The sequence below is a fragment of the Oncorhynchus mykiss genome, chromosome 1 (genome assembly GCF_057628025.1).
Source record: "Oncorhynchus mykiss isolate SJ-2025 chromosome 1, ASM5762802v1, whole genome shotgun sequence".
NCBI classification, from domain to species: Eukaryota; Metazoa; Chordata; class Actinopteri; order Salmoniformes; family Salmonidae; genus Oncorhynchus; species Oncorhynchus mykiss.
In genome coordinates, this window is record NC_143022.1 from 65,767,432 (window position 1) to 65,774,883 (window position 7,452).

Genomic DNA, 7,452 nt, shown 5'->3' on the forward strand with positions numbered 1-7,452 from the left:
CGGGGGGGGGGGGGATGCTAACACACAGAACCAGACAGAATGACTGCCGGGGTTGGGGGGGAGGGGATGCTAACACACAGAACCAGACAGAATGACTGCCGGGGTTGGGGGGAGGGGATGCTAACACACAGAACCAGACAGAATGACTGCTGGGGGGGGGGGGGGGGATGCTAACACCCAGAACCAGACAAAATGACTGCCGGGGTTGGGGGGTGAGGATGCTAACACCCAGAACCAGACAGAATGACTGCCGGGGTTGGGGGGGGGGGTGCTAACACACAGAGGACAAGAGAAAGGAATGCCAGGCCAGAGAGAAGATGTGGGTGAATGCTACATATAGCACAGAGATAACCTAGAAGAGTGAAATACATGACCAGGGGGGGACACAGAACAAGAGAGTGGACAACTAGCTAGCTAGCACACTGAGGATGAGGCAGTGGAGCATGAGGCTAGGGCCAGGGCTCAGAGGACCAGGCCTAGCTTCCTGGAGAGAGAGGCGAGGCCCAGCAGAGGAGCTCATCAGGGCTGTGCAGCGACAACGGTGTCCTTCCAGATGGCTACTATGTGATTCTGCAGAAATGGGAAGCAGCTGTGGGCAGCGCCGAGGCTCCCTCCACGCTTCACTGGGACCTAGCAGGGGAGGGAGGACATTTGCATAAAAGGGATAATCTGGCCAACACACTCCCTCCCTGCCAGAATCCCAAATGTCACTTCCCCTTTCGGACAGTTTACTGAAATAGGCCTACTCTACCATTTAAGAATCAGTGAACTATTCCATTAGGGAAGATCCTATTTGACCATGCCAGATTATGTCCAGAGTAAAAGATCATGGAAAAAGCATCACAATTTAATATGCCCACAAGTCATATCTGTTAATCTTAGGAATTGTTGGAAAAGCGTTTATCCATGGACTGCAAATGTCATACTGGTCCTCACGGGTTTAGATTACATGCGCAGACCGTGATCATAGCTCAAACTGGGACAAATAAAAGGGCATAATACTGTGAAACATGGATGTATGGGCCTATTTGGCAGTCAGCAACTAAAATAATACATAAGACATGTTTATCTCCAGTGTATCATTTATATCATCTGTATCATCCTATATCCTCTTGACAGGGATCTTCAATTCAAAGCCAAAACTCAACCCAACATTCCTAGACATATAACATAAGGTGTTAAAGATACATGACGGTAGAAGATGACATTATTCTTGGTGTCAAGTGGCTGGATCTGCCAGCGCCTGAGGAATTCTGTGCATCTGGCCCGGTCCAGCTGCGGGGAGCCCCGCTGTTCTGACAAGCTTCCACCAGCCCTCTGGGATATGCTCAGTACTTGCATTGCTGGCTAATTTTACAAAGTTTCAACACTGAAGCCAGCCCCAGAACTCTGAAATATTAATCAGCAACTTGACAAAAAGATGAAAAATACATGAAATACTTTTTTCATGGTCTTCCAGTTTTTCAAAGATTGTTTCATGAAAATTACATTACAATTTCATTTCATGTGTGCACAATCTATAATCGTCTACTCCTCGACCAGTGGCAGTCTATGTCCAGAAAGGCGTTCAACTGAAAAGGAGATCAACTACATTCAAAATCTCTGTTGACTCCTTGTGCATCTGGAGGACCAAGAATTGGCAGAGAAGGAAAAAAGTTGTGGCTTTCAGGAGAGGACAGTCTTGCATTTGGTGAAACCTGACTAAATAGCTTTGTGAGGTCAGCAGGATACCAAAAGTACTTGTTTTGGGATAATTCAAATATGGATTCTTACACAAACATTAAATGAGTTTTCCTGTTTTGTCAAGTACCAGTTTAATAGCACATAGTCACTGTGGCAGGAAGAGAGGCAATACAAGGCAGATCTGTGGGCAAGTCTTAACATGAGACCAGGATACTCTCAGCGTTAACCAACTTCCCCAGCCATGGTTGGCACATGCATTAGTTAAAGGCCCCTTACGGTTATCTTTTTTTACAATGAAAATTGTCAAAAAAGGAGAAAAAATGCTTCTTAGGAAAGACCAATTTCTTAAGCAAGAATTTAGCTAGGTCTGTCTGGGAGTTGTCTGAGTGAGAAGCCTAGTTGCATGAGCCTAATGGGAGGGATCAGCAACCTGAAAACTAGCTGTTATTGGTAGAGAGGTTTGAAACACTCTGTTACTCATCGATTAAAACTTTTTGGGCGACCGACCAGACTCACATAGAAAGATGCGTTATAGATTTGTCATTCTAATTGAAAGTCTAAGTAGCGGTAGATCTGTTCTGTGCTACATTTCTATGCCTATCATTCTTAAGTTTCATTTCTTCGTCTTTTACTTTCAGTTTTATACACCAGCTTTAAACAGCTGAAAATAAATATTTTTTCCAAAACCAAAAGTATTGTCACAGCGGTTTAGATGGCACAACAATTCTCTACACTATACTTGTTTTGTCACAAACTGAAATTAGGCAAAGTATTAGAATTTTTACAACCAGCAAATGGCGAGGCGATTTCTGCATAGTGTACCTTTATCTTATACCGCCTGGTGATCTCGCCAGGCAGGCCAAAACTCCACCAAACCAGGCTCAAATTTCATGCGGTCTTCTCAAACAGCCTTTACACTAAAAGGGCATTATCATCATCTTCACAGTATTACTCCAACCCCTTAGTGTGGAAACATATATAAAACGCAGTAAATAGACCAATAAGAGTTTCAAACCTCTGTCAATAACAGCTCGTTTTCCCCTCCCCACTCAGACCACTCCCTGACAGTCCTAGCTAAATTATTACTTTAGAAATTGCTATTTGATAAGCTATTTTTATTTCATTTTTTTACCATTTTAATTGAAAACAAATCACAGTAAGGTACTTCATTTTTACCCAGAAATTACTTGATAGAGATAAAAACAGCTGCATTGGACCTTACACAAACCCGAGTTGATGAGAAACTGATAGCTGATGTAGGCCTATATTCATCTACTTCGGATAAACAGGTAGCAAATGGAGTGAAAAGGGAACATATGGCCACATGGCCCCATAACCCACCCTCAGAAAAACGCTTTGCCACATTTCCTCTCTGTGTACAAAAGGAAAAGCTGTTAGCAATGCATTACCATAGAAGAAATTCAGCAACTTCATTAAGAACGTATTACTTACACCAAAATCTTATTTCGTGAATCCAAGTGTAAAAAAACTAATAACATATATTTGTGAATATATATACTGTGCCATGGATCAGTAAGTGAAAAATCCAGTTAACACTCAGAAGGAATATTTTAAAAAAGCCTCATCTTATGGTAGTCTGTTGCAGGAAAACTAACATTTAAATGAAAGGTCATTTACTGAACAAAACAAACTAAATATATCCCCAACAGCAGTAAATGTTAAATATAGGCTGATATTTGTAATGGGAGTCTATACTGCTGCCCAGATCAACGACCACAGCCAAAAGTCTTGTTCCACTCCTCATAGAGCTCCAGGTCTTTGGCTGAGACGCTGGGCCTTACTGTCCTCAGGGCCTCCTGGAAGTCACAGTGGAGGATGGGCCGCACCTGGTCTGGGGTGATGGTGGCAATGTCACGGAGCTGGATGCTCCGGATGGGGCCAAGCGCTGCCTCCCGAAACAGCCCCAGAAAAGCCCTCTGTCCCTGTGACCACTGTCTCCAGCTCGTCCTCTCCCAGCTGGCTTTTCTCGCAGGCCATGAGGTGAGAGACTATCTGCTGTCGGGCAGCTGCCTCGGGAGGGGGATGTAGAGACGCTTGGCAAGGCGGCGCCGGGCCGCTTCGTCTATCTCCTGAGGGCGGTTGGTGGCCCCCACCACCAGGACGCGGTCGTCGGCTGAGGTGGCTGCCCCATGCAGCTGAACCAGGAACTCTGTCTTTATCCGTCGGGATGAGTTGTGCTCCCCGTCCGTACGCTGGGACAGAAGAGTCGATCTCGTCAATGAAGATAACAGCTGTCTGATGGCAGCGGACGATGGCAAAGAGTGCTCTAACCATCTTCTCTCCCTCCCCCACCCACTTCGAGGTGAGAGACGAGGCACTGATGCTGAAGAAGGTGGACCACGGAGGCCAGTGAAGATGTCAGGCCGGAGCATAGGCCACACCACAATCTCCTTGATCGTGGCCTTTGCAAACTCCAGGCCAGCGATGTCGTCCCAGGCTACGGGCGGTCCATCGTCCATAATTTCACTGATGATAAGCTTGATGATATTGGGCTCAAAGTTTTTCAGATGCTCGTCTACTGGCTGAGTCTCCTGAGCATTGGTGCTACCGACAACACTCTCTTTGTCCTCTGGCCTCGACATGGGGGACACAAATTTGGAAAAAGTCCCCCGTGGTCTGTGTGCCCCCAGTGACTTCTTCGTGGCACCCCCGATGGCAGCTGCCATCGCAGGGGGCTGCTGGGCTCTCTGGGACTGGTGGGGGTGTTTTTTCTGCTGATTAACAATAACAATCTAACTGATTGCCGTTTTGAAGTTTGTGCCACCACAGCATGGGTCTTGCCTTGCCTGTCCTCCAGATGCCCCCCCTCTGCCATTCTCTCCACCAGAGTTGTAAAACGTCTTCCTCTTGGAGGTGTTAGAGTTTAAGACAGACTGGTGACCTGCAGGGGCTGGATTTGGTTGTGGTGGAGCTGAGGAGTGCTGGCAAAACAGAGACTGAGCCCATGCTGAGGGGCCAGCAGAGGAATGGGGGTAGCTGGGGACTCCCTGAGCACCTCTTGGTCTTTCTGCTGTAGCACTATGTAAAATGCTGAAAGTGCCGTTGCCCTCAGGCTTGGGCCATGATGGGGGTCCCAATGCTTTGAATGGAGTCTCTGCAGCTTCGAGTCCAGTGGAAGGGCACTGCCTCTGTTCTCTTGTCCAACGAAGATGTTAACATCTGCAGGTGCCACAAGGGACTTTCCACCCCGTCCCAGCCCGAAGCATTTTCCGCACGCACGGCAGCTCCAGCACACCCGCAGTTGTCAGGGACGATTCCCATTTGTCGCTGTGGTTCCTCTGACTGCAGGCCAGGTTCAGTACACTCTCTGCATAGTTGTTAAGCCCCGTGCGAGGTTCTTCCGAGTCCAGCACTGCGCTCCGAGTAGGTCCTGAGCAGGCTGCCCGTGCCGGCCTGAGAGAGCTGGGCGCTCGACCATGCATATTGTATGGCAAGGATGTGCACCCGATAGGCGTCTGCCGTCTGTTCAGGTGTGCAGGTGCCAGATGAAATGTCAAAGGATCTCCTCTGCCACTCGCCCAGGTGTGCACCACTCATGCCTGGCGTGCTCCCGCCTGTTTGAGGAATGGGGGACAGGAGTCATTAAAAATGCATGACACAAGAAGCAGCCAAGCAAACAACAACACACACACATTTTATAAATTCCATGAGTCTTAAAAAAAAAAAAGACATCACCACATTATAACACTTATTCAATATAAGTTGTCTAGACTTACAAGTAGCTAAACTTACATAGCCAGCTATGACATATTGTGATGATGAATATACCGATAAGTGAAAGATAACGTAGTGTCAAATATGTACCCCTTAGCATTGGCTCCAGCCTGTGGCAGAAGCCAGCTAGCTGTTTCCCCTAAATTACTGTTGTCATTTCTCACTCACGCTGCGAATATTCTCCTAACAAAGCCTTGATAAATGCTGCGCGACTGAAACAAAACGACTTGGAACACAATTAACATTTAGGATGCTCATTTTCTCAGGAAAGAGGGATGCGCTAGCCCGGGTTTCCCCCGAACCAAAGCCAAATTCGAGCTATTCCATGGAAACTTTGTTGCTTTGATTGTTGGCTAACGTTAGCTCACTGTTCCTAGACTGTTTAGCTAACTACTGTAGTACCGGCTAAGATAGCAAGATCCAAGTCAGCCAGTTGACTTAGCTACTAACCTACTGTAACTGTCGTGTTAGACATATCTCGACTTACCACAGATAAGTAACAAACAGCTGTAGCTTGGAAAATAGAGAGCATAACCTTTTGCACCATGGAAAAGTTGTTATATCAATATCACATTCGCAGCTGGAAGTACAAAAAAATATTCCCGCGCCAACTCTGAAATCACCCCTGTTATTTTTGGGTACGTCAGGTGACCTTTCTTCTTCTTCTTCTTCTTCTTCATTTTAAATTATTTTCATGTCTTCTTCTTCAATGATATCATGGCGGACCGCAAACTAACTTTAAAGTGCATGCTGCCATCTATTGTGCTGGAATGTATTCTGCCCAATTCTATACTATTTTTTAAAATATATATTTTTATTTAACCTTTATTTAACTAGGGAAGTCAGCTTAATTTTTAAAATTTACAATGACGGCCAAACCCAGACAATGCTGGGCCAATTGTGCGCCGCCCAATCGGACTCCCAATCATGGCCGGATGTGATACAGTCTTGATTCAAACCAGGGACTGTAGTGACACCTCTTGCACTGAGATGCAGTGCCTTAGACCGCTGCACCACACATACTGCCATGAAAATACATTTCTAAACCAAATAAATCCCTACCAACTCCCCAACCCCCTAACCCCATTAAACTTGATCTAAATCATGCTGAAAAACTCCACCCTTGTTCAGCATGTCAACAGCCATATCAACAGTAACATCTGTTACCCCCAATATCACTTTTGCCGTCTCCACAATAACCTTCAACCTGGCATTTCTGCTTTCCACAACCCAAATCTTATTGATAACCTTACCAATAAAAGCTATGAAGTCAACATTGCACGTTCATGAACGCAAGATTTCGGAACCATGCCAGGACCATCAGAAGCACCAGCCCCAACAGTAGGTCCACTTACTACAGGAACATCCTTATAAGCTCCATCAGTCCGCGCTGTGGTTCTACCAATCTGTCTTACAGCCTCTGCATATAATACATCATGACTGATCCTATATCTCTGAGCCTCTCTAGCGTCTCTCTGCACCTGTTATCCACCAAATGCTACACTGAGTTCTCCCCCACAATTACAGCACTTAACCTTCACATTGCTTCAACATTCACTGTAATCATGGCACATATTTTCTTTCCTTTACAATGAGCAGCTACATGTCCCATTCTTTGGCATCTAAAACATTGCAGTGCATATGGGACAAATTCTCTAACATTGAAACTAAGGAATCCTATATGTACTTTTCCAGGAAAACTGGAACTGCTGCCAAACATACCCTCGTAAAACTGACTGTCCTACCGATCCTCAACTTCGGCGATGTAATTTACAAAATAGCCTCCAACACTCTACTAAACAAATTGGATGCAGTCTATCACAGTGCCATCCATTTTGTCACCAAAGCCCCATATACTACCCACCACTGCGACCTGTATGCTCTCGTTGGCTGGCCCTCGCTTCATACTCGTCGCCAAACCCACTGGCTCCAGGTCATTTTCAAGTCTTTGCTAGGTAAAGCCCGGCCTTATCTCAGTTCACTGGTCACCATAGCAGCACCCACCCGCAGCACGCGCTCCAGCAGGTATATTTC

The 7,452-nt window shown here is 46.1% G+C and overlaps 1 pseudogene across 1 annotated transcript; it reads right to left on the reverse strand.

Annotated features, from left to right (window-relative positions):
- Window positions 1-3,268: 3,268 nt before the first annotated feature.
- LOC110526585 (fidgetin-like protein 1) lies at window positions 3,269-6,046 on the reverse strand (annotated as a pseudogene). Its single transcript, XR_016483085.1, has 2 exons — window positions 5,906-6,046; window positions 3,269-5,258 (listed from the first exon to the last, which is right to left on the reverse strand). The product of XR_016483085.1 is annotated as a fidgetin-like protein 1 (transcript).
- Between the last annotated feature and the right edge of the window lie 1,406 nt (window positions 6,047-7,452).